We start from the raw sequence: 14,480 nt of genomic DNA, 5'->3' as shown, positions 1-14,480 counted from the left end.
GACGACTGCGGCGTTGGCGGTGGCGGCGGCGGAGAAGGACGAGGAGAGGCGAAGTGGTTGCGGAGTTCCAAAATGGCAACCATGGCGGCAGCAAGAGAAGGAAAAAGAACGGACCTTGAACATCAGTAACACTAGCATCTTCTTTTTTTACATTTCTCTTGTGATTTCGATTGGAAACCCCAACGAAGGGTTTAGCAGTAACGGGTTTTTTTTATTTTTTTATTTTTTTTCCTTTTTTTTTCTTTTTTCCTTTTTTAATAAGAAATATCAAAGCAAATGATAAATGAATAAATTTTTGAAATGAACTCATTCACAATTTTAATCCCACATTTCGATCCAATCCAAACTTATTTATCAAAATCGATCCACTTTCTCGCTACGTCAACTTCGTGACTAGAAAGTTGGTCGTTTTAAAAAAAATCGTGGTCCTAATTAGTCGGGGTTGTCAACCCTAACTAATTAGGACCTCCCTCGCGGCTCTCTCATGGTTATGCGACTAAACATTGCACAAAATAGTCGAGGTTGGAAACTGCGACCATTTCGAAGCGCCAACTTCGAAATAGTCGGGGATCCCAACCACGTCCATTTAGCAGAGACTGGAACCAACCCATGAAATAGTCAGGATTGTCAACCCCGGCTATTTAGCAGAGACTCCCCAACCCGAAAATCGGGAAGGGTAGTCATGAAATAGTTAGGGTTGCCAACCTCGACTATTTGTGGTGGATCCTACTGTTGGCCTTCTTGTTTTGATGATGTTTAACAAACAATTTACTACTAATATTTTTTGTCTAGTGTCTGTGCATTCCTATGTACTGTAGACAAACAACGTGGTTGGAGGATGGATGAAATAGAGCTTCAACGATCATATCCAAAGGAGGTTGGCGGAATGTCGATGAAGCTATGCAAATTCAAGTTGAACATCCAAGTTCAAGCTTCATCCGTAAGTGTACCAAGTTGAGCTCATTGAAGACCTTCATCAAGCTTGGGTATATAGTTTATAATGTTTGTAGTTTAGGTTTTATATAATAATGTGTGTTAATTCTATAAGCTCAAATATACACACACATATATATTTGTGATTTTCGTAAATATAGGTGTTTTTATGAAAAATATGTTTTGGACTATATATACATCATAAACATCTTTTATTATGTCCATACAAATATTTTACAAAGTTTCAAAACTTGGTTTATGTCAAAACATCAAAATTCAAGTATCTCATGTTTACATGTTTTGGACATTTTTGTAATATGACAAGTTTTCACAAATGATAAGTGAAATTCCAAAAATTCCTTTTGTAACATGTTCATCAACATGTTTATAAATATTTTCCAAAGTTTTATATTTTTTGGAATTTATTTGTTATTTTTAAAGGCACTTTAAAAATCAGATTTTCAGCATGAATAGTGTATGTGCATGTTTATAAGTCGACTTATAAACCCTGACAAGTCGACTTATGAACTCCTCTAGAAATGTGACGCCCCTGGGTTCACACAAGGCTGCAGTCCAAGGTGAAACCAAGAATGTCAAACCTGTCATGCACGACTCTCAAATGTCTAAATAAAAATCTACTGTGGAACTCCAAAAGAAAATATAACTAAAGAGACGACTGGAGCTAAAATGCATCGCCATCAGTCTACAACTCTCCAGGCTCCTGGCTCGTTACCTGAAAGGGGGAGGGACAACGAGCGTCAAAGTGCTAGCGAGTAACATCACAACCAACCCTAAGGGAACAGGGCTCGTTGTATAAGAAAAATACAGTTAATATATAAGAGATCGAAAATCATTGATCTTACTAAAGAGGGTTTTAGTATTTAGAAATTTACAACACGAGCATAGGTACGTCGAGCGAAATAATCCAAACAAGGAAACCCTCATGTATATACCTTACATCTCAAATTGTAAACTCCTAAATACCAAACCCAAGGTTCTAGTGCAGTAATAATAATAAAAGAAATACGACGAACACCAGAGCATGAAAACAGTGTTGTGACATAGCCCACATGAGTATCATGTTATTACTTACATGAATATCATGTCAAAATCTACGTAAGTGTCATGTCAAACTCACATGAGTGACATGTCAGAAAACGATTAAGTGTCCAAAACATAGACTATATAAATTAAACGTCCAACCCATAGACTGCATGAAGTAAACGTCCAACTCATGAACTGAAAATAACCGTTGTCCAACGCATGGACCGGATGTGACCGTTGTCCAACGCATGGACCGGATGGTAATACATATCCAACACGAGGATTAAATAGCAATGCTGTAGTCAACTTAGTCTTCAAAATATCAAAGGCTTTCTGGCACTCCATGTTATGAACTGTACACCCTTCTTCGTAAGGTGCGTAATAGGCATCGCAATCTTCGAGAAGTCCTGAATGAACTTCCTATAATATCCAGCTAATCCCAAAAAGCTGCGAATCTCTGTCACCGTCTTCGGTGGCTCCCAATCAAGAACTGCCGTAACCTTAGCCGGGTCCACTGCTATGCCCTCTCTACTGATGATGTGGCCAAGGAATCTGACTTCTGAAAGCCAAAACTTGCATTTGCTGAACTTGGAATACAACTGATGCTCCTGAAGAGTCCTCAATGCTATCCGCAGATGCTCCTCGTGATCCGCCTCTGACCTCGAGTAAATGAGTATATCTTCGATGAAGACGATCACAAACTGATCCAAGAAGGGACGGAAAACCCGGTTCATCAAGTCCATGAATATCGCGGGTGCATTGGTCAATCCGAATGGCATGACCAAGAACTCGAGAGAACTATATCGAGTAAGAAAGGCGGTCTTGGGAATATCAATCTCCCTAACCCGCAACTAATGATAGCCCGAACGAAGATCAATCTTCGAGAAATACTGCGCCCCCTGCAACTGGTCAAACAAGTCATCAATCCTAGGTAATGGGTACCTATTCCGGATAGTGACCTTGTTCAACTCTCTATAATCTATGCATAATCTCATACTATCGTCCTTCTTCTTCACGAAGAGGACCGGCGCGCCCCACGGAGAATGACTCCGGCGAATAAAACCCTGAGCTAATATCTCGTCCAACTGGGTCTGAAGCTCCCTCATCTCAGCTGGTGCTATTCGATAGGGTGCGCGGGATATCAGGGCTGTGCCTGGCTGCAACTCAATGCAAAACTCCACCTCTCTCACTGGAGGTAATCCAGGTATGTCCTGAAAGACATCCTGATACTCTGAGACAACTCTAGTCTCCAATAACTCAGCACCCTGATCCCGTCGCATCACCTCCTCGATGTACGCCAGAAATGACTCCGCAAATCGGTTGCCCTGAGAGGTGGCTACAATCATCTCGGACCCGTCGGACGCTCGCAACTTGACTGTCTTCGCAAAGCAGTCAATACTAACATGGTAGGAAGATAACCAATCCATACCAAGGATGACATCGAACTCGGACATACGCAACACTATCAAATCGACTATGAACTCCGACTCGTCTAAACTGACGGTACACCTCCTACAAACGCTCTCCAGAAGCGATACCTCTCCTAAATGGGTGGAAACAGATAAAAGGGGTGTCTAGAGGCTGAGCTACAAGCTGGAGTCTAGCCATAAATGCATGCGATATGAAGGAATGCGACGATTCCGAATCGAAAAGAATACGGGTGGAAAAAGGGATTCACAAAGAACGTACCCTCCAAAACTGCTCCATTAGCTCCATGATCATGCGGGACTACTGCATATACTCTGCCGGTGGCTAAAGACTGCTCTGTCACTGGTGCTAGAGAATATGAGACAATCTGCCCCTGGGAAACCTCCTGAACTGCTAGAACCTGCCCTTTAGTCTTCCGTTGCTGCTGAGTTGGACCATTTCCCTTCTGAGCTCTTGTTGGTGCACTGCGGCACTCTAATGCCTTGTGTCCGACCTTGCGATAGTTAAAACAAGATCCCCAGAACTTGTACTGCTGACTTGCTCTCTGATCCTGTTGAGATCCCTTCTTATGGGGGCTCTGCTGATGCTGTTGGGATCCAATCAATGGTCTCTTGTTCTTGCCCTTGTCTCCGGCGTGCCCTCTCTTAGCACTCCCTTCCTCGTCCTTCTGGAACTTAGCTGTCCCATTTTCTTGAGAAATGGCGGTTTTAGCTACTGGTGGTGGTGGTGTAATGTGATTCGCCACAAGCTCCTCGATTGCTGCTATCCTAGCGACTAGGGGAGCCATAAGATCTACCAGGTACTGGGGAGCCTGCTACGGCTCAGGTGGATTTTGCTGTGGTTCAGCCTGTCCAGATCTCTGAGTACGTGACATATCATATTCTGACATCTCTGCTCAAAAGAAAATAAGGGTTTAGGAGTCAAAATAGACCTCTATAAATAGCGTATCACAATACAATTTTCACAACATATAGTATTTGCACAAATACTTTAAACTTATACAAAAATAGTTGTCATAAAAAAAATTTCTCAAATTTTGAGATATACGCATATATCGTCCTCACTCATACTAGGAAATCCTTACGGACTCTATACATGAATCCTAGGAAACTCTATCCTAGCTCCACGACTCGACACAGGATGATCCTAAGGATACTGGAACTAGAGCTCTGATACCAACTGTGACGCCCCTGGGTTCACACAAGGCTGCAGTCCAAGGTAAAACCAAGAATGTCAAACCTGCCATGCACCACACCGAACAATAACATGTTTCACCATCACAATTCTATCACTCTAGTAGAGTCAATAACAGGTGTAGGTACAAAGCACCACACCGTGCAATAACATGTTTCACCATCACAATTAACATCTATCTAGTAGAGTCAACAACTGGTGTAGGTACAAAACAGGTAAAAGATAATACAAGATATACTGATGGAATGATAACAGTCACATAAATATCTCATCATCCCACATACAGAAATACATAGCCAAGATCTGAGTAGATAAACTGGAATACTCAACAAGTCTCAAATACAAATATCTGACGAAAAGGAAATAAGGCACACAGCCTTTACAACTTCTAGAACAATACTCTCAAATGTCTAAATAAAAATCTAATGTGGAACTCCAAAGAAAATATAACTAAAGAGACGGCTGAAGCTAAAATGCATCGCCATCAGTCTACGACTCTCCGGGCTCCTGGCTCGTTACCTGAAAGGGGGAGGGACAACGAGCGTCAAAGCGCTAGCGAGTAACATCACAACCAACCCCAAGGGAACAGGGCTCGTTGTATAAGAAAAATACAGTTAATATATAAGAGATCAAAAATCATTGATCTTACTAAAGAGGGTTTTAGTATTTAGAAATTTATAACACGAGCATAGGTACGTCGAGCGAAATAATCCAAACAAGGAAACCCTCATGTATATACCTTACATCTCAAATTGTAAACTCCTAAATACCAAACCCAAGGTTCTAGTGCAGTAATAATAATAAAAGAAATACGACGAACACTAGAGCATGAAAACAGTGTTGTGACATAGCCCACATGAGTATCATGTTATTACATACATGAATATCATGTCAAAATCTACGTAAGTGTCATGTCAAACTCACATGAGTGACATGTCAGAAAACAATTAAGTGTCCAAAACATAGACTATATAAATTAAACGTTCAACCCATAGACTGCATGAAGTAAACGTCCAACTCATGAACTGAAAATAACCGTTGTCCAACGCATGGACCGGATGTGACCGTTGTCCAACGCATGGACCGGATGTGACCGTTGTCCAACTCATGGACCGGATGGTAATGCATATCCAACACGATGATTAAATAGCAATGCATGTCCAACACGAGGACTAAGTGGGAAGGGTGTCCAACACGAGGACTAAAAGGTAATGCTTGTCCAACACGAGGACTGAGATATATAGAAAAATCTACTTATATCAATCCACACTCAAATCAGTGTGTAAGTCCCCAATTTATACCCTCAGGTCATCTATCATGCATGGATACATAATAAGACTAAAACCAATGTCAGATAATCCAGGCGAACTCTCGCACATGAGTGAAATACCCCAGAATACACAAAACAGGGGTTATACAACAGACAGAGCGACGGTCGACCGCACCGGTCGACCGCTCTCTGATACGCGGCTGGTGGTCGACCGCTGCGGCTTCGCGGTCGACCGACAGAGCGTCGCGGTCGACCGACAGAGCATCGCGGTCGACCGACAGAGCGTCGCGGTCGACCGCAGCCCTAAAGCGAGCCCCCGACAGAGCGGCGCGGTCGACCAATTTGGCTCCATAAAAACCAATAAAAACTCAGTTCTTGACATGAAAACAAAAAGGGTGGGGGTTGGGTGAGAAATTACTCGCCTTGGGTGTAGATGAACTCCCAAAAACAAGTGAGAATGATCCTCCTTCGCTGAACACCGATGGATCTCGCGTCGACTCCTCCAAAATCCTCCAAGAACGGATCTAGGGTTTGGAGAGAAGAGGGGGGGCTGCTAGGGTTTGTAAAACAGAAGAAAAGAGGTGATTTTCGTGATATAACATGTATATATATAGCAGCAAACCCGAAACCCGAAACTAGAAATTCAGTCTGACTAGTAACATTCTCTTCGGTATTTTGGCTATAACTTTCTCATACTACCTCGGAATAAGGTGATATAAGATTTGTTGGAAAGCTCTGGAAGAGATCTACAACTTTGGTATTATACACTTTTCCATATTCTTAATGAATTAGTGACAAAAACATAGAAACTCTTAACTAGTCAAAATTCTCAGATTCTCACTCTTGGCCTTTGTGCATGATTTGTGTATTTGTACTCACATATATACATATATACATTGAATTGATCTCAAATCAGTTCCTAGCATACTCAAACATCATAATATATTATTTATAAATGTATAACATATTTATTATTATTTATCATAAAGTATTCAAATTTTCGGGGTTTTACAAGAAAGTTCATTTTCTCCTCGGCTAAGTCGACGTATAAAGCAAGGCAAGTCGACTTATAGTAAGTCGACTTATACAAGTTGACTTATGAAGTGTTGCACAGTTATGTATTTTCGACTAGTTTACAAAATAAATTATTTCTCTCAAATAGGAAGTGATATTTAAGAAATTATTTCTCTAAAATGTTCATATACAGGTTTAGAAACTTCCCACAAAATTTTATAATTTTTAGAGTTGATTTACTATTTTTAATTGATTTTACAAAACCAGATACGCAAAATTTCAGACTCTGACGAAAATCTGTACTGTCTGTTAAGTCGACTTGAAGTCGACTTATAAGCTAAAAATTTGGCTGTAACGACTAGTTATAAGCCGACTTATCACTGTAGCAAGTCGACTTATTACTGCATAACGGCTAGTTTTTCAGACTCCTTATTTTTCGGGGTTTTTGTCCTTTTGCTGGGTTTTTCTTATGTTTTGGGGTCTCCTATATATACCCCCTTATACCCAGCTCTATAATTATCCAAGAAGAGTTTTAAAGAGAGTTTTAAACAAGTTTTAAAGGAGATTAAAAGTTTATTTAGTTTGGGGTTTGTGTTTACAAAGGAGGAAGCTCACGTTGTCAATTGAGGGATTCATCCTCAATCTTCTTCATCCTCTCTTTGTGTTTATAGAGAAGTTTTCCTAACTCTATTCTCTAGCAATTCGTTTTTATTTTCATATTATCATTTATTGCTAGTTTGTTAATTGAGTTAGATTTTATTTGTACTCATTTTATCACACACACCCTATTTGAGCTTGTAGCATTTCATACATTATATATTGGCTTGTGGGATTGTGATTTGTGAGATTGAGCTTACATTGTGTTCTCATCTATAGTTGAGAACAATCAATTATTGTATTGAGCCTAATTGTAAGATTTACTTTGTAATACACTTGTACACCGATAGGAGTGTGTGGTGAGAGTCGGGGATCGTCCCAAGAGGAGTGGCGTCGGTTGACGAGCCTAGGGAGAGGTCATTGAGAATAATAAGATCAAATTGCCTCCGATCCAGGATCAGGAAGATGCCAAGAGAATCAATGATCCGAAATATTGCGCATTTCATAGAGCGGTGCACCATCCTACCAAGGTGTGCTATGCTCTTAAGGACAAGATCCAAGCTGTTGTAACCGAGCACTTGAGGGAGACACGGCTAGGTCCAACACTTGTGAGGGTGTAGAGTGTGATTGCAAGAGTGTCGATTGTAAAGTTTTCTGTTAGCTAGAAAACCGAGTGTGAGGTGTAAACGTTATTCGGGTGAGCGTAGAAAACCCGGTTGTGATAGTGGATTTCTCCCCGGGAGTGGGGAGCGGAGACGTAGGACGGAAGGTCCGAACTCCGTGATCATTTGAGTGTATTTGAGTTTGTCATTGGCGCATTTCCTTTTGTATTTATCTTATATCGCCAATTGTGCATTGCACATTTATTTCATCCTCTATCTAGTTCATTTTGTTTACCCTTGTGTTAGTTTACATATCCTTGCATATATCATATTGTATATCTCTTTGGTAGGATATATCACCTTGTGTTTGTTTTATATCCTTGCACATACATTGCCTATATCTCTTTGTTAGGATATATCTTGTTGTTCATATTGCTTATCCTAGCTTATATATATTGTTGTATTTCATACTTGCTAGGATAACTTGTTAATTAATTTTAATTAGCATTTAATCGGATTAGATTAGCATAAGACCCTAATCACCCCCCCTCTAGGGTCTAACAATTGGTATCAGAGCTTGGTGCTCTTTGATTTAAGGTCTAATCGCCTTGAGTTAAAGATCCAAGTTAGTTTGTTGTGCTAATCTAATTTTAAGCGTTATTTGTATCTTGCTTGCCTTTTATATTATGGATATGCATGGTTTAGGTTATGCCATTAATATTGCTCCTAGATTAGATAATTTCCCCTATGCCCAATGGTGTGTTAGATTTAAACTTTTGTTCAATCTAAACACTTTGATTTATGGGAAATTATAGATGATGCTTATATTGTGCCCACTTTGGAGAAAACCAAGTGGAATAAGAATGATCATCGTATGTTTACAATGAACAATATTTTGTTAGAATATTTGCTAAATGCTTTTAATTCATCTATGTCTAACAAGTTTGTTCATTTTGATAGTGTTTACAAACTTTGGAAATTTATAGAAGCACATCAAGGGGATTTGGAGGCGATCCAACAAGCTTTGGATGATCCGACTTCAAGTTCATATGGAGCTTCATGTACACGAGCACTAGGCGATAGCCCTAGTGAGGTTTACGAGTTCGAATCTATTAATAATTTATCTAATAATGAACTTGCTTGTGCTAGTAAAAAATTATTGCATGCCTTTTAACAAATTGCAAAATAATTTTATTGATTTAAAAAGCAAGCATGAAGATTTGAAATCCGATCATGAGTCTTTAACTTCTAAGTTTGATATTATTTCTAATGAAAATATGATCATTAAAGAAAATAATGAAAAATTAAAATCGGATCATGATTCTTTGCTTTTAAACTTTGCCAAGTTAACTCATGAAAAAGATAATGACATGTTAGAAGTAAAGAACATACAAAATGATACTGCTTCTTTTATAAATAACTATTTATGTTCTACTTCTAAAAGTGCATATGTGCCAAAAAATGAAGACTTGAATCTTATGAAAAAATGCATTTCATCTTTAGATTCCACTTTAAAAATATGCTTTGATAATCATAAGAAGCTTATGGACATGTGTGCCAAGACTAAGTCAAAATCATTCACTCATTATGCACACATGCATAGCAAAACTTATAAGTGTTCTATTTTCGGCCGTTAAGGTCATTTAGCTAAGTTTTGTTATGATGCACACAAACATAAGAATTCTAATGCTCCTTGTGCATCTCATGTAGCTTCTTCATCACATACACATGCATATGCCTATCATGCACATCATAAACATGCTAATGTGTTTAAATGTAATCTTTGTGGTCGTTTTGACCATTTGGCAAAATTTTGCTATGATTTAAAAAAGACTTCACCTTTGCCAAATGATTTTATTAAGCTACAAAAGTTTAAATGTGATGTTTGTGGTAGATATGGCCACTTAGGAAAGTATTGTTTTGATAATGTTTCACATTTACAAAATAATATTAAAAGATCATCTATGGTTGCAAATGTTTCACGTGCACGAGCTAATAGTCCACAAAAACAAATGGATCTCTTTCATTGCACATATTGCAATCGGAAGGGTTATTTGAGCGATTATTGCTTTGACCGTGTTAGTACACCACATATGCCCAAGAGGGTTCATAACCCTAGGGCTTTGAGCTTTAATGATAGTGGTCATGTCTCTAAACCTTTTGGTACCAAGAATACTTGGATACCAAAACAAATTTGATTTTTAAACCAAGAATTTTAATATTTTTCTTTTTCTTTTTCTTAGTTTTGAAAAATTATACTTTAAACTTTTGACCATGAAAACAATTATTGATTAAATTCTTTTGTTTTCATGATTATTGGTTTTGTTTTGATGAGAGGTTTGTACTTATATAACCCTCCGGATTTATTGGGTGTTTATTCCCAAATCTTGTTTACCGGGTGCTAAAATATTTATATGGGTTGATACTAGCTCAAGAGCTAGATATAGTTGTCTCTCCTGATTTTTGAAAATCAATGATGATTTGGTCTTACGTTTTTGGATTTAAACTTTGAGTTATGATTTCATTTGAGTGATTTGTTTTTCCCTTCTTTTGATTTCATAGATCTATCTTTATACACTATGTTTTTATAGTTGTGCTAATGAGACACTATTTTTATTTTGATGTATCCACATGTGTTCTCATTATCATAATGTATGTGAGTAAATTTTTAGCATGCTCTTATCTATTCTTCCTCACATGTTTTGCCTTGATCTTTATTTCATATATTCTATATGGCATTTTGATAGGGGGAGCTATTCCCTATAGTTGTTTTATACTCACTCATGCATATTGATAGAGGGAGCCTTCGCTCTCTTCCATCTTTTGTCCCCTTTTTGATGTTGTCAAAGGGGGAGAAATATTATGAGTATATTCTTTTTTGTTTATATGCATGTGAATTATAAATTATATATTCATTTCCTTCATGTATATATCTCTTTTTGTAAATTGTTTGTCATCATCAAAAAGGGAGAGATTATTGGCCTTCTTGTTTTAATGATGTTTAACAAACAATTTACTACTAATATTTTTTGTCTAGTGTCTGTGCATTCCTATGTATTGTAGACAAACAATGTGGTTGGAGGATGGATGGAATAGAGCTTCAACGATCATATCCAAAGGAGGTTGGCGGAATGTCGATGAAGCTATGCAAATTCAAGTTGAACATCCAAGTTCAAGCTTCATCCGTAAGTGTACCAAGTTGAGCTCATTGAAGACCTTCATCAAGCTTGGGTATATAGTTTATAATGTTTGTAGTTTAGGTTTTATATAATGTGTGTTAATTCTATAAGCTCAAATATACACACACATATATATTTGTGATTTTCGTAAATATATGTGTTTTTATGAAAAATATGTTTTGGACTATATATACATCATAAACATCTTTTATTATGTCCATACAAATATTTTACAAAGTTTCAAAACTTGGTTTATGTCAAAACATCAAAATTCAAGTATCTCATGTTTACATGTTTTGGACATTTTTGTAATATGACAAGTTTTCACAAATGATAAGTGAAATTCCAAAAATTCCTTTTGTAACATGTTCATCAACATGTTTATAAATATTTTTCAAAGTTTTATATTTTTTGGAATTTATTTGTTATTTTTAAAGGCACTTTAAAAATCAGATTTTCAGCATGAATAGTGTATGTGCATGTTTATAAGTCGACTTATAAACCCTGACAAGTCGACTTATGAACTCCTCTAGAATGTGCATTTTCTCCTCTGCTAAGTCGACTAATAAAGCAAGGCAAGTCGACTTATAGTAAGTCGACTTATACAAGTCGACTTATGAAGTGTTGCACAGTTATGTATTTTCGACTAGTTTACAAAATAAATTATTTCTCTCAAATAGGAGGTGATATTTAAGAAATTATTTCTCTAAAATGTTCATATACATGTTTAGAAACTTCCCACAAAATTTTATAATTTTTAGAGTTGATTTACTATTTTTAATTGATTTTACAAAACCAGATACGCAAAATTTCAGACTCTGCCGAAAACCTGTACTGTCTGTTAAGTCGACTTATAAGCTAAAAATTTGGCTGTAACGGCTAGTTATAAGTCGAATTATCACTGTAGCAAGTCGACTTATTACTGCATAACGGCTAGTTTTCCAGACTCCTTGTTTTTCGTACTGTCTGTTAAGTCGACTTGAAGTCGACTTATAAGCTGAAAATTTGGCTGTAACGGCTAGTTATAAATCGACTTATCACTGTAGCAAGTCGACTTATTACTGCATAATGGCTAGTTTTCCAGACTCCTTGTTTTTCGGGGTTTTTGTCCTTTTGCTGGGTTTTTCTTATGTTTTGGGGTCTCCTATATATACCCCCTTATACCCAGCTCTATAATCATCTAAGAAAAGTTTTAAAAAGAGTACTTTGTAATACACTTGTACATCGAGAGGAGTGTGTGGTGAGAGTCGGGGATCGTCCCAAGAGGAGTGGTGTCGGTTGACGAGCCTAAGGAGAGGTTGTAACTGAGCACTTGAGGGAGACACGGCTAGGTCCAACACTTGTGAGGGTGTAGAGTGTGATTGCAAGAGTGTTGATTGTAAAGTTTTCGGTTAGCTAGAAAACCGAGTGTGAGGTGTAAACGTTATTCGGGTGAGCGTAGAAAATCCAGTTGTGATAGTGGATGTCTCCCCGGGAGTGGGGAGAGGAGACGTAGGACAGAAGGTCCAAACTCCGTGATCATTTGAGTGTGTTTGAGTTTGTCATTGGCGCATTTGCTTTTGTATTTATCTTATATCGCCAATTGTGCATTGCTCATTTATTTCATCCTCTATCTAGTTCATTTTGTTTATCCTTGTGTTAGTTTACATATCCTTGCATATATCATATTGTATATCTCTTTGGTAGGATATATCACCTTGTGTTTATTTTATATCCTTGCACATACATTGCCTATATCTCTTTGTTAGGATATATCTTGTTGTTCATATTTCTTATCCTAGCTTATATAACTTGTTGTATTTCATACTTGCTAGGATAACTTGTTAATTAAGTTTTAATTGGCATATAATCGGATTAGATTAGCATAAAACCCTAATCACCCCCCTCTAGGGTCTAACACCTACCCCCCTTATATATACTGACCGAAACCATTTCTCCCCAAAATCTCGATTTTTCTCCTCTCCAACTTCGTTCTCTCTCTCTCTTTCAGCCACCTACCCACTTCTCTCAACCTCATTTTGCGGGTGAAATTCATCGTGAAAGTTTACTTAAGATCTCTAGGGAGATTTCTCTTCCTTCTCTCCTTTTTTAACATGTAAAAATCTAGGGTTTTTTTTATCAAAATCCAATTTCTAGGATTTGAACTTTTTTATCAATCACTCTATTTGTGGTAGTTCGAATGCTTTGTATGTTGATTGTTGTAATTAAAATTAAACTTCTAGGGCATAGAATGCTCAATTCTAGGGTTTAGGATTTTTATTTTGGGGTTTAGAGTTTTTGGTCAAAATTATATGAGATTATTTGTATCTTGGGTTTTCTTCTCTTATTCAATGCCCTGATAAACTTTTTTAATTTTTTTGCATTTAAATGATATAATCTTCTTTTGCATAGGTTGAACAATATGATTTTTATTGCTTGTTCTTATGGTGAAAAAAATAATTATGGAATAACTAATATACCAGCGTACGTCAGAGGGGTAACGACGCCGTTAATGATCTTGGAATCATATAGTTACCGTGACTAAATTAAGGAATTACACCGAGTTACGAAAATTGACCCACAAGAGTACCGACTAAAAATAATATGCAATTAGCCCATAACTTTTGATGGAACGTTCAAAGTTGAGATCTTAAACGATCATCGTATGAGTATTTTGTTTAATTTGAGCAAGTCATAACCAACGGTAGAATTGTTTATTGAAAAGTTACCATATAGTCCGTGCTAAATATTCAAACCTCCAGGAGAATTTTCACGCATGTTAGATTTGGGAGTTAAGTCTGGTAGTTTTCTTTCTTCTTCAAGTGAAATGGAGCGGACACAATTTTTAATATCTAAGTGCACATTCATACGGGGGAACGTCAAATGTCATGAACAATAGCATCCCTTATGACAATATGAAGCCGTTAAGAGGGACAACAATTAAAGAGGATGAAAGAAGCAACGACTCTGAGGGTGAAGAGCAAGATAGTGCACCATAGGGCTATCCATTTGGCTCACCGGCCCGGGCCCGGGTTTGGCCCGGAAACTCGGGCCAGATCGGGTTCCGGGCCCGGGTACGGGCCTCCTCATCGGCGCCTGACCTGACCCAACCGTAAAAATGATCGGTGTAAGTACCCAGGCCGGACCGGTGCCCGGCCCAGATGCAACAGTCACATAATGTGACTGTTGCAGGCAAATGTCGAGCTGGGCGAGCTAACCTGGCCCGGCCCGACATTAACG

At 38.0% G+C, this 14,480-nt stretch overlaps 1 pseudogene; it reads right to left on the bottom strand.

Annotated features, from left to right (window-relative positions):
* LOC109840526 overlaps positions 1-14,475 on the bottom strand; it is a 22,182-nt pseudogene extending 7,707 nt beyond the window's left edge.

Source organism: Asparagus officinalis, chromosome 1, assembly GCF_001876935.1.
Source record: "Asparagus officinalis chromosome 1, Aspof.V1, whole genome shotgun sequence".
Taxonomy (NCBI): Eukaryota; Viridiplantae; Streptophyta; class Magnoliopsida; order Asparagales; family Asparagaceae; genus Asparagus; species Asparagus officinalis.
Note: the sequence above shows the minus strand (reverse complement) of the source record. Positions and strands in the feature narration are given on the sequence as shown.